This window comes from Asparagus officinalis, chromosome 4 (assembly GCF_001876935.1).
Source record: "Asparagus officinalis chromosome 4, Aspof.V1, whole genome shotgun sequence".
Classification (NCBI taxonomy): domain Eukaryota; kingdom Viridiplantae; phylum Streptophyta; class Magnoliopsida; order Asparagales; family Asparagaceae; genus Asparagus; species Asparagus officinalis.
In genome coordinates, this window is record NC_033797.1 from 49,230,216 (window position 1) to 49,238,262 (window position 8,047).

The following is an 8,047-nucleotide window of genomic DNA, read 5'->3' on the forward strand; positions in this document are numbered from 1 at the left end:
GGACCACCTCACTTAAGTAGCCATGTTAAGATCATCTGCTCCTTGCTCTTTTATTTGTGATGTTAAATGACAAGGTGAGTTACGTCGATTATTGCGCTCAGAACTGCTAAAAATGTTCAAAATTGAAATACGGTGATTTAATCTTATTTCTTGCAAGATAGATTTTATTGACTTTCTCCAATGACGTCAAACACAAGTTAGCTAATTGAGGATTTTCAAGATTATTTGGTATGCAGGTGAATAACACTAGAAGTGTTTTGCGCTTTTAGGTGCTAATGTATGGTTGACATGTTTCTGTTATAAGATTATTGCAACTTATTTGTGTAACATTTTTAGGTAACTTAGTGTACGGTGGGTACGCTTTTAGTAACTTGGTACTAAATCATTGAGTCTGTTACAAGCTATGTTGCGTGGGTACTTCAATCATGAAGATGCACCTGTATGCAACATGTCCCGTACCTCTACACTTCATGGACAGTCCTTAATTTTATGCATGCATTTATTCAGACACGTACTCAATTATACAATACATGTTTTAATTTAAAACGCTTGCCATACACTTCATGGACGCTCGACATATATACTACACGTCCACTTTTGAAACTTGTTGAACAAACGTTGGGTTTGTTTCAGTCCATATTCATTTAAGAACTGCAATTTCAAGGGGTCATTTGCCTATCTAACTCAAAGCTATTATTTCAGCGCATGTGTGTTAGTCGTAACCCCGTACCCTATGTTTTACAAATTTTCTGTGTCCCGTACCTGTATCCACACATGTACCTGTATAGGTAACCATACATCTTAGGTTATCAGTAATTGTTGCTATGATATTTATAGTTTTGTTGTTGATAGATGTGATAACCATTTCTTCCTTTAGTTTTACATTATTGTTTTTCTACTTTACATTGTCGTTTTATTTCTTCTCGCGGATTAATCTCTATATTAAAATTTTGTGGAGTGAAGTTTGATATTATAAATGTTTACAAGATCTTTGTGCATACCTTATGATCTAATTCATACATTTGTACACTGTAGTTCTAGAATCTTTAAACTTGATGTCTCTGTAAACATGTCATACGCTATTTCAAAAATATTTTGGACTGTTTTCTTTCTAGGAACGTTTATAGTTGGACAGTTATACGAAGAGTATTAGAAGATATTGTCTAATTTACTTGTTGTTTCTTTAGTGGACTATCGCTGCTATCGGAGAACTTGGTTATCCTATCAGATGTTTGAATTCTGTTCATTAGCTATTATTAGTTGAATCAGATATGTTTCACAATTTATTTTTGTCAGATTACTCAAACCTCACTTCATGATACAACTAGTTTTTGTGATTAATGTTTCATTTTATAAATTCAGTTAAAGGTCTTTTACGAGGGAATCCATTTATATTGTAAGTAGTTACTGGAAGTAAATATCAGTTATTTGACTGGACTTGGTGCCTGTAGGCTGCGAACTAGTCATGTGTACTCAGTACTCTTTAAATGTCTACTGGATTCAGTCTGCACTTCAGGATTGACGTACATTTAGGTTAATGACCCTTTCTAATGTTTCGTCAATCAGATTGTTGAGCTATCACTATCACTATGTGGTGACATGGTAAGAAGTTTTATTCCGGTGGAAAGTCACCCAAGAACAACTTTATGATATGGTGATGTTGTAGTTTATTGCAAAATTGTGTTAGAGTTGAATTTTAAGATAATGATACCGTCATTTTATGCAAGTAAGAACATGGACGTAAATCTTAAATACCTACGATGCATAGCATACTTCTCACAACAAGATCATGGTATGTCCAACACAGCTGGACACGTGTCCGTCCATACCTGGTATTGTAGAAGTACTTGTTGTGGATGATCCATCTTTCTCCATCTTTCTCCTAACCGTTCCTGCCTTGTTATTATCTACAACCTGTTTATAAGTTCTCTTAGTCCATATTCATGTACATGTATGAGAATTTTAAATTCCTATCTACGCAAAATATCCCATGTGTAGTTCGCTCTATTACATGAGCATCTTTATATGTACATACAGTATTGATGCTTAAATTTGCATTTAAATTTAAAATTTATTGTTCTGAAGATCTCAATCTCTCTGGGCATTATGTTAAAACTTACTTTTAAGGCTACTCTGAACATCTTTTGTTTGGGTGTGAAGGTGGATAAGCAGCTTGTGTAGAGATTTTTGTTTTTTTGGATCTTATTTCTTCAGGGATTTGCTGAAGGCTGCCTGGCTGGGTTATGAACTCTTGTTTACTAAAACCTTTATTAACCGTGCCGTCAAAACTTCAGGGTGGTGTAAGTTGTATTGCATTATGTTTCTAAAAGAGATCCATCTCTAAAAAGTGTAATTTCTTGTTATTTATTTGCTAGCTTTTGCGTGATAAGAATGATTTTGTAGTTTTGTGTTTCTGTATTTGTTTGAGGAGGATTCCAGTCACAACAGTGATTCTTTTTTCCTCGTATTTTTTTCCTTGTACTTCAGCACATGTTTGAACAGTTGGTTACAGATGCTTTGTACATTAGTGGAATTCTGATCTCTAGTGACTGGCATTAAGCTAGCTGCTGCGGATTTGCTTTTTAAGTTTGTTTTCTCAGAAGAGAGCTATGAGATATTACTAAAAATATCACATGTTAAGCTGAGTCACTACTATATATTTGGGGCTATCATCTGTATTAGGTAACAATAAGCGGTGATATAAATTTGTATGACATGCAGTTCGAGGATATCTGTCTGGCATTAAGTAATGAAAAGTCTGCAAGAGGGTAGAAATAGTAAATCATGTTTTATTCATTGGTTCATATACCCTAGTGCTTGTAGAGATCATCTTAGTGATGTTGTATTAAACTAGATTTATTTGGTGAACTGCAGAAGCAGTGGGGTAAAAAAAGTAATGGCAATTTAACAGAGGGAGCAGAAAGGAAAAAATCATCAGTTGAGTTCTCGCTAATGATAGGGTTAGGTACCAGACTAAGATCAGGTTACAGCCTAGCGCAGGTTGCATGCACTAATCGTATATTACACTTTCCACTTTTAAAAGCTTCATCATTATTTAATCCTTTTCCTGTTAGTTGGTGTTTTCTATGGGTCATGTCATCATGAAAGATATCGAAGTACTGTTGACTAGCTGTAAATTTGGTGTTAACTCTTCGACCTCCGCTACTCCACTCCCTCCCAAGAGCCGCCGCGCCCCCCCCCCCCCCACCCCAAAAACAAAAAAAAAAAAAAACCCTCCAAAAACTCCCTCCATCCATTGTTGATTTATTAGTGCTCTCGATCGTCATCTATTGATTGATTAGTGCTAATTCCCGAGGAAGTTATGATAAGAGGGGGGCTTTGGATAATCTAAAAGTATAATTGTGATGTCCGCCATCTTCTTCTACACTAGAAAAGTTTGGAAGATGGAGGAAGATGTGATAATTGGCTGGGGTGATGATGTTGTGGGGGTGCAGATATTTTTAGGATTTTAGTATTTACTAATTGAAAATAAAGCTCTGGACATATTCAACATAGGTTTATGTCACAGCCATGATATTTGTGTTGGTCCATATTGTTCTTGTAATCTAGTCTTTGAACTTGTGCTTTGGTGATTAATTAATCTAATGAAAGGTTTGTGTACAATGTTTTGTTTCTCAAGCACACTCGTAGGCCTGGTAGTTTCTGCTTGAGGTTATAACAGAGTGAAGTGTCTAGAAGCTAATACGTCCATAATCAGTTTTAAGTTTTTATGCTGGAGGTTTCACAAGATTGTAACATGTAGTAGCCCATTACTCAATTCATAGAACATACTGAGCATTGCTGAGTTTTGTGAACATTTTTTGGATTATCTGTACAAGTATCTTGCTAGTTGTGGATAACTGATTAGGTTACTGGGAATCAATGTAGGGATTAAAAAAGTTTGTAGTGCATTTGGTAATTGAGTCTAAGCCTTATGTGTCTGAAGATTTGAGCAAAAGTTGCTGTGGTTTCTACATGAGCCTACTATGATTGGTGCTAAAAGCCTAAAACCATTAGTAAGTGGAATATGCTTGGGGAACTTACTATGTGTTGTCTGTCATCCATAACTTATTGTAGATCATTCAGTTACTTATAAGTTATATGCTTTATTTTCTGAAACGTCTACATATAGAATGCATTGCATTGGTGTGAAATGGTTGTTTCAATATTGATGGAACATGATTCCACATTCATTTTCTTTTTAAAAAGTTCAAGCATTTTGCAGTCATTACAGACATGAGAGCCTTCGAATTGGTAGAGATCACGCCCATTTTCAACCCTTTTTGGGATGACAATAATGCACACTTTTCATAAGAACATGAGGGGATTCATTTATTGAGAGCTAAGATTCATGTGTGATGCGTAAGATTTATTGTTCAGGCACGCATGCATGCACTATGCCACCCACCTTTATTACTTGCACGCACACAAATAATTGGTAGTGAATGAGGACGTGACCTACAGCTATGTTGAATTTCCTAGGCAAATTAGTGAGTCTTGTGAAAACTGTAATGTACACGATTGATGGTTGGTCAGGAGTTCAACCAAGCTGAAAGATTTTCATAAGAAAAGTAGTGTCTTGAGGGAGAGGTTTTCTTTCCTCTGTAAAAAGGAACTCCCAACAGGAACTATATATTTATACAAAAATCAAATATGGAATTTTTTCGATGCTTCAAAATAGGGGCATCTTTTTTCTGTATTGTTATAGCTGTTGATGAGATGATGGGGCTTGTTGCAACGAATCAAACCAGCCCAAGATCAAAGCAATTGGATGTCGTAGTTGAAGATGCATTGATAATGCTCTTGTTTAACCCAGACAAGGTAGTTCTCTTTTCTATGATACCTTGTACTGCAAGAGCAAATATGTAATTGTTGGTTTGAGTTATGATAAATGGGTCATGGTTGTGAGTTGAATGCAAAAATCTCAGGAAATATATGTGAAAGATTCAAAGGAGTAGTAGTATATATTGCAAAAGAAATTGCAAGTGATTTGTTGGGTGAGAGTCAAAGTGTAAAGGAGGCAGAGGTTCGTTGGTCACAATGTTTATGCTATTATGTAAAACCTATTTATAAGTTCTGTTTGTCCATATTCATGTACATGTATGAGAATATTAATTTCCTATCTACGCAAAATATTCTATGAGTAGTTCGCTCTAGTATATGAGCATATTTATGCGTACATCCAGTATTGATGCTTAAAGTTGCTTATTAAAATTTATTGTTCTGAAGACCTCTCTGTGCATTGTGTTAAAACTTACCTCTCTGTGCATTGTGTTAAAACTTACTTTTAAGACTATTCTTTGAACCGCTTTTGTTTGGGCTAGTAAAGATGAATGGGTATCTAGTGGGGATCCTGCTTTTTTTTTTTGTAATATGTTCTGCTGTTTTTGTTTTCTCATTTGATCTTATTTCTTCAGGGATTTGCGGAAGGCTGCCTTGCTGGGTTATGAGCCCTTTGTTTTACTAAAACCTTTATTAACTGAGCCGTCAAAACTCTCAGGGTGGTATAAGTTGCATTGCATTATGTTTCTTAAAGAGATTCATCTCTAAAAGTATAATGCATTGATCTATTGTTATTTATTTGCTAGCTTTTGCGCGTAAGAATGATTTTGTAGTTTTATGTTTTTGTATTTATTTAACCAGGATTCCAGTCACAAAAGTGATTCTTTTTTCTTCGCATTTGCCCCCTCGCACTTCAGCATAAGTTTGAACAGTTGGTTACAGATACTTTGTACATTAGTCGAATTCTGATCCCTAGTGAGCTCTGATTTTTTGGTTTTACTGCACGTTGCATGATTATATGATAAACTGACAAGCTAGAAGCATGATTGATATAGGACTTTGTGTATACCAAGGGTCTCTAAGTGAAGAGAATGAGGTAAGTAATGAGAACGCCGAGGAGAATATCCGAATCATATTGTTTTCTGTTTGAAGCTATAGCAGCAGAACTTTGAAGGAAAATCAGCTGGGGTTGATTAAGGCTTATTTTCCGCATTTTGCAACCTGCGTTGTTATGCAGTATTTTGCAAATGAAGATGTGTATAAATGTCTGGGAGTGTAGAAAATATCTTCAAAAAATCTAAGAAGTAATGGTGTTCGGTGGTTGAAGCCCTTCTTCTTTTTTTTTTAAATTTAAACAAAGGTCATTGTCTAATCCTGAACGTGTGATATCCCACAATCCAAGTTATAGCTGTTGGTCTAATAATCTTAGTAAGCCTTTTATGCCGACGTTTGTTGTTTTCGAAAAGTTAATCAGCTGAACGAAGTTCACTTTCTTATATATAATTTTTCTGCTTCATAGTTGATACAACTGATACATCATTGCGCTTGTTTTTTTTTTTCCAAGTTCATTCTGTAGAACAGCCAAAAAAATATATTATAAGATAATTTTGGTTGCTTTTTAATCTTTGGATCTTCTTTTTTGTCATTCTTTATTTCAGACCGCTATAATGTGGCTCGTGCTTTTTCATGAGAGCAGGACATTGGGGCTTTCTTACTGACCGCGCAGAGTTATTTCAGCTTAGGGTTTGTGCTTTGTGTATATGACGAAATGTCTTTGTTGTTGTGGTTCATGAAAACAATGAAAAGAAATAAATGAAGCGAAATGCTCAATTCAAGGTTTTTTTTAATGAAAATATTTAAAATTGGTTTGTCAGTGAATCAAGTTTGAAACAAGTTTGAAACAGGAGCTATGTCGTGTGATAAAGAGCTTTGTTACAGGGATCCAAAATATGAGACTAACAGTGGGGATATGTGAGGTGTCCTCCTCCTATTGTATAATGAGCAATAGGAGGGAGGGGGGCACCTCATCTGTCCCCCTGTTGGTCCCATATTTTAGGTTTTTAGAGAATTTTTCTGTGATAAGTTCACACGCCAACCATCGAGTGATACATTTTATGCATAATTAAACACAGTCATATTGTGAGCGGTATCAGATCGATGTAAATTGATTACAAAAATAACGAGGGGAAGGTGTAATGTGGCTCATGCCTTTTCATGAGAGCAGGATATTGGGGCTTTCTTACTGACCGCGCAGAGTTATTTCAGCTTACGGTTTGTGCTTTGTGTATATGACGAAATGTCTTTGTCGTTGTTGTGGTTCATGAAAACAATGAAAAGAAATAAATGAAGCGGAATGCTCAATTCAAGGTTTTTTTAATGAAAATATTTAAAATTGGTTTGCCAGTGAATCAAGTTTGAAACAGGAGCTATGTCGTGTGATAAAGAGCTTTGTTACAGGGATCCAAAATATGAGACTAACAGTGGGGATAGGTGAGGTGTCCTCCTCCTATTGTATAATGAGCAATAGGAGGGAGGGGGGCACCTCATCTGTCCCCCTGTTGGTCCCATATTTTGGGTTTTTAGAGAATTTTTCTGTGATAAGTTCACACGCCAACCATCGAGTGATACATTTTATGCATAATTAAACACAGTCATATTGTGAGCGGTATCAGATCGATGTAAATTGATTACAAAAATAACGAGGGGAAGGTGTAATGTGGCTCATGCCTTTTCATGAGAGCAGGATATTGGGGCTTTCTTACTGACCGCGCAGAGTTATTTCAGCTTACGGTTTGTGCTTTGTGTATATGACGAAATGTCTTTGTCGTTGTTGTGGTTCATGAAAACAATGAAAAGAAATAAATGAAGCGAAATGCTCAATTCAAGGTTTTTTTAATGAAAATATTTAAAATTGGTTTGCCAGTGAATCAAGTTTGAAACAGGAGCTATGTCGTGTGATAAAGAGCTTTGTTATAGGGATCCAAAATATGAGACTAACAGTGGGGACATGTGAGGTGTCCTCCTCCTATTGTATAATGAGCAATAGGAGGGAGGGGGGCACCTCATCTGTCCCCCTGTTGGTCCCATATTTTGGGTTTTTAGAGAATTTTTCTGTGATAAGTTCACACGCCAACCATCGAGTGATACATTTTATGCATAATTAAACACAGTCATATTGTGAGCGGTATCAGATCGATGTAAATTGATTACAAAAATAACGAGGGGAAGGTGTAATGTGGCTCATGCCTTTTCATGAGAGCAGGAT

General features: G+C 36.0%; 1 long non-coding RNA gene across 1 annotated transcript; it reads left to right on the forward strand.

Annotated features, from left to right (window-relative positions):
- LOC109837412 lies at positions 3,261–5,677 on the forward strand. Its single transcript, XR_002246265.1, has 2 exons — positions 3,261–4,821; positions 5,418–5,677. It is a non-coding gene; the product is annotated as an uncharacterized LOC109837412 (long non-coding RNA).